The 5,665-nt window shown below is 37.6% G+C and overlaps 1 pseudogene; it reads right to left on the bottom strand.

The window, feature by feature from the left end:
* Positions 1–2,893: 2,893 nt before the first annotated feature.
* LOC100581036 lies at positions 2,894–5,449 on the bottom strand (annotated as a pseudogene).
* Positions 5,450–5,665: the final 216 nt, after the last annotated feature.

A 5,665-nucleotide genomic window follows, 5' to 3' on the forward strand; every position in this document is an offset into this window, starting at 1 on the left:
CATAGAAAGCCAGTCATGACATTAGCAAAACTCTTTCAGGGAACCTCAGAGGCCTGAGTTTTTCTCCTACTCATACCCCTTTTGCATGTGAGGATGGCTCCAAAGGGAACTTTAAAGCTTAGTCCATTTGAAATGACTTAAGGAAGGCCCCCCCCCCTTTATTTTAACTAGATCGACACCACAGTTTATTTGTAAACATGTTATATGTGTCAATAATCAAATTGACAACACTTTATAGATTTCATTGTATAATATTAACATCCTAACAGAAAACAATCCACTGTACTCATTTACAGTTTGGTATTTTAAAATCCTTAAGTACAAATTGTACTTGAAACACTGAACACAAAAAAGAAACATGAATGGCAGAGAAAACTGAAAACATCAAGTAAAAGAAACCAGTATTCTGCCCCCCCCCAAAAATATAAAATCATTTGATTACATAATTTAAAAAAGAAATAAAGGAAATCAGATGATCATTTTTTTTAGTGATATAAAGTTGCATTTCTTCAAACCCATTTTAGATGTGAAATTGTACCATATTAAATTCTATGTCTTTTTTGGTATTTGTTCTTTTTTTCCTCTTGGTTTCTAAAGAATGTTTTAATCACATTAAGGAAGTGGGGAAAGAAAGGAAGAAACATGGCAAAAAGACAAATTAAATTAACTATTTGGAAAATAATTGGATATAAATTTTTCCTGAGTCTTTTTTTGGCAAAGAACAAAGTCTACATTTTAAATTTACCTTTTTGTTGAAATGGATCAATACTTGTAAGACTTAAGAGATGACATGAGTTAACGTATGAGTAAAACGAAGCCAAATTCACAAAGCAAAGCGCAAACATCAGCTTTTCACATTTTGCTAAAAGCTCTAAAAATGCACTCTCCCTCCTTGAGAGTACGAGAGGTCTTCAGCTCAGAATCAGATGATTACTCTTGGCTCATTCAACACAAGAAACCAGAGGGGACCCCATGGTTTTTCAGTACTTTCCCTAAAATTCATGATCACTATCAGGTTCCATTTCTTCCTCTTTTATCTCTCAAAAGAAATATAGCAGCAAATCACTCCCATATTTTAAGCTTTAAATTCACCAACAACTAGGCTCACTGCCAACAACTACAAATGTTCAATTCTTTATTAGTGTACATGTCATTACAGTTGGTTTAGATGGTTAATATAGGAATAAAGAAAATAACTACAGTTCATTCAAACAAAGGAAATTGAAATGAGATTAAAGAGCCCTGATTTAAAAAAGTACAACTTTCAGCTGAAAAACTGTAAAAGTTACATACATACATACCTAATGGCACCAGGAATGTACAATATCAATTATTGGAAAAATAAGTGAGTGACTCACAGTCATAAGGAATTATTTAATATTAGTATTTTTTCTTTTATAGACAAACATAACATACACATGGCTTCTACCTTCTATAAGGCAAAGTAGAAAACTAACCATTACTGCATTTACCTCAAACACAGCATTGACTGTGCCACAGATAACATGGGCCAAAATATTCAATTCTATAGTTAGGCCATGGTATTGAATGTAGGGTTAAGTTTTAGGAAAGGCATATATTTCCAGAAGTAAGTATGTTAAATGCACAAATATCTATAAATAACAAAAAGTTATCAACAAAAACGCTTAGGTTATAACATTCCCAAACTTTCTAACATTTTAAGTGTTTTAGATATATGTTGTCTGACCAGTTTGTTTGGCTACAGTTTTAAACTAGCAAAAAATTACCCTATAAGAGGAGCTAAACTGAACTGTAACACTACACAAACTTCCCAAGGAAGGTAACTTGAAAAGTCTAAAAAGTGATTCCAATTATTCTAATTAACATTTGACATGCTAAAAGAATCGATGACTCAAGAAACACTTTGAAGTAATTCCATTTTTCTTTATCATTTTCTAAAAAAGTATTTACTTAAATTTAAGATCCAGATGGCTTAAGAGTATGTCTTCAAAGTAGGTTTATCACTAAAGCATTCTGATCCAAAGACGTAGTCTTAATGCTTCTAATATGTAATTCTAACCTAAAATCACAATCCTTGGTTTGAAAACATCAAAGGTAAGAAACAAAAAAATAAATCAGGGTGAAAATGTGCAGCAGCTATAACTACAAGAGTGGAAAATAAATTCTATTTTTTCCATAAAGACTCTATGAAAATATAAAGCCCAAAGTCAGTGACAACAGAAGTCCACATATAAATGGTGTTTAACAATAGAAAGTTTTCTAAAGCTTCTCATGAGATGTCAATGAATAGTCATAATCTGAGTTAAGACCTCATAAATCAAGGTTAAGTTATACATAACTATGCTGATTTACATACCTTCTGCAATGTCCAACTGACATACATAATTTAGACACCCTTAGGAATTCATAATGCCCTATCATATCATCTCTCAATACTGGATGTTTATTGTTTTATAGTTTTACTACTTTAAGTATCAAGAAGCCTTTTCAGAGGAAGAGTTCCATCTCTTCCCTTGATCCCCCAAAGTATAGGTAACAAAATATAAAATTAAACAAGATTATGTTTGATAAACTAACATATAAAATTACCATTGCAATTTTCATAGTGATTGCTTAGAAACATAATAGTCATCATAAAACCTATAAAGTATATACTTAGTTTTATAAAAGAAATGTAGATTGTCTCAAAGTAAAAAATACAGTGCTGGCTGCTAAAAAGCACTCTGTTGCAATAAGATGCGCAATAATGAGCAAAACTTCAGAAAACATGAATATGTTCCCCAAACTTTTAATATTAGTTAAGCAAGAATTGCTCTGCAGCAGCAGGATGCTTTTCAGTGGCTGACACTATAAAGCTAACGTTAAGAAAGAAAAAAGGCAGAAAGTGTGAGCAACGAACAGTGTAACCAAATTATTGCACATGGAGATTAGCAATAAGAAGTGAGGTAGGTGACCGTCTACTCCCTTCTGATAAGACACGATCTTTAAATATTAAGTTTTTTTGCAGGACGTGGAACACGCATGTCAGCATCCGATGACTGTGAAAGCAAACTTGAAAAACTGGGCTCTGTATGAATATCCAATGTTGAAGCACCTTCCTGGAATGAGTGAATAAAGTTAAGGACTTGCAGAGAGAGTTTTCTACTGGAATGTAAGAGGTTTTGAAGGCTCTCTTTTCTGCAAAGGCCATGTGTAGCAATTTTTCTGCAAACTTTCTGGTTTAATTTGGAACTGAACAGTGGAATTCCAAAGCACAGCTAGTGAGGAACCGAATCTGCTTCTGTTGTGGCACCAGAGGTTTGCTTTGTTGCTGAATCTACAGTTGCTTCCTCAATGACCATTTGAAATGACTCTGTACTCCCATTTACATCTGAGCCAGAAGCTAAATCGGGTTCTCCTCTCTCATCAGAAGCATCACTGAGTTTTCTATTTGCAAGTTGGCTGGAAGCATTCAACATGGTGACATACGCCCAGAGATGTTGTAAGTCCACTCTGTTCCTTAGTATCTGCAATGCTTTATGAACACCCATATTGACAAGAGTGAACTCTCCTTGTAGTTCTGTTTCATCAAATGGAAATGGGATATGGACAGCTTCTCCTATCCCATGCAGATCATGCCCCTGAATTAAAACTGCAGAATGTGTTAAAGCATCATTCAACATCGTGGGCGCATTTGAGGTAGGAACTACTCCAGGATCATGACCCCAAGATGTTATTAGCAATCGATCATAACTCTGAAATATATCTGGCAGTTTTTGAAGTCTTGTACCTTTGGACAATAAAAGGGATGGTGGTCCTTGTCCAGTGATATGATAAATGCACAGTTTAAACCAGACAGAGTTGACTTCTGGGATAGCTGGTCCAATATGCTGAGGGGTGCAGCTGCTGACAGGCCGGATTTCATTGGTGAGGGGAGCCATGGAAACAAGCAGTGTATAATTTTTGTTTAGAACTCTGCTGCAAGTTGCAGGGTCCGGACCAAGAAGGCTTTCATAGTATAAGAGATCCAGAGGAAAACCATAATTGGGTTGGTCTGGCTGTGCAGTTTGCGCAACTAGATCTTTGTTATGACGCAGAAACAGTATTGTGTTTCTCAGAGTAAGTGCATGATCAAAATAACTCTGTGCTTCTCCTTCACCAGTGCTCTGAACTGGTGAAAGATATCCCATCATTAAGAAGGCAGTAAGAGTGGAGTCAAACAAGAATGCGATGCACTTTGTGTGTCCTGTAGACAGACTCAGGCTGCTTACACTGGCTGTGTCAGCTGGATCTTCTTGACTATTTGTATCAGTATCAGTTGCCGATGAAGCTTCTTGTACAGGCCTCCTACTTTCCCCTTCATCCCATGACAAGAGCATCTTCTGTGGAACTAAAGTATTCTTTAATCTGTTTACGGATGGAACATTCTTCCATGATGAATGAATTTGATCCAAATTTATTACTTGTCCCTTCTTATGGGCAAAGCCCAATCAGCAATATATTGAAACAGCATTCTTAACCAGGAATAAGTCAATCTCAAGGACATTTACAAGCTCCGCCACATTTGTGTGCTCATCTATTGAAACAAATATCTTACAGAGTACAGTTTCAAAACAATCAAAACAAGCACTCGATTCATTACAAAACCTTCAAGAGGTGCAACTGCTGTACAACTGTCATCAGACACTGGTACCTCCAGATAAATAAATCCTTCGTTACACAAACTATGTACTACATTGTAATCTAGTGATCCAGAGAGTTGAGGGCTTGAATCAACGATCTTATCAATAGCACAGTTCTCAGGCAAAGTGCATATCTTGATGTCATCTTCTGTGATATACCCAGCCTGCACCACCCACCACACCTCTATGGCAATTTCCACTGGCTTTATTGGTAGAAGATCACGGATTGTTTTCCTTCTGAAGAATTTTTTGATGATCTACACTGATTCATAAGATCAATATACTGGTTTCTTCCTATGCCGAGAAGCCTTAGACGGTCAGCAGCAGTAAAATTGGGCAATGAATCATAACTTTTTTCACTGTTCATAATATCCTCCATAATCCCAGTGTAATATGAAAATGGTGTTATCCAAGCCCTTCACCATAATATCCGATAGACGGTAAGGGTACAGCACGAGATGATCTCGGCTGTACTTTAGCAGTTCCTCATAGTATCTGCGTTCATCTTTCTTGACATGTTTAAGTGATTTCTGTATCGTAACTGATTGCAGATACTGTACAGGACAACCTGATTTTTATATTCTCTCTGTGAATTTCCAAGACAACTGGGATTTTCTTCCTCCTCTGCCACTCTGAACAGCAAGACCAATAGTTCCTGTATTTCCTCCTCCTCAGCCTACTTGATGTGAAGACAAAGATGAAGACCTCCATGATGAGCCATCTCCACTTAATGACTGCCTCACGTTGGCCGGCAACTTGTTCCAGGGTTAGTTGTGCCGGATGTGGAACTCCAGGTCTATGTTCATGATGCCGCGGCCAGGGCCGGCGGCGGGGGCCGCGACTGCGACCCACACTATGCTTCCCGCCTGCCCGCCCACAGCCCGTCAGCGGAAGGCCCAGGCTGCCCCATGGCCTGGGCTGCCGACAGTTAAGCGCGGCCCGGGCCAACCGAGCACTGGGTCGCCTGAGCAGCTCGGAAGGCCCTTTTTAACTTTAGACCTTCTGTTTGATAAAGAGACACA

Source organism: Nomascus leucogenys, chromosome 12 (genome assembly GCF_006542625.1).
Source record: "Nomascus leucogenys isolate Asia chromosome 12, Asia_NLE_v1, whole genome shotgun sequence".
NCBI lineage: Eukaryota > Metazoa > Chordata > Mammalia > Primates > Hylobatidae > Nomascus > Nomascus leucogenys.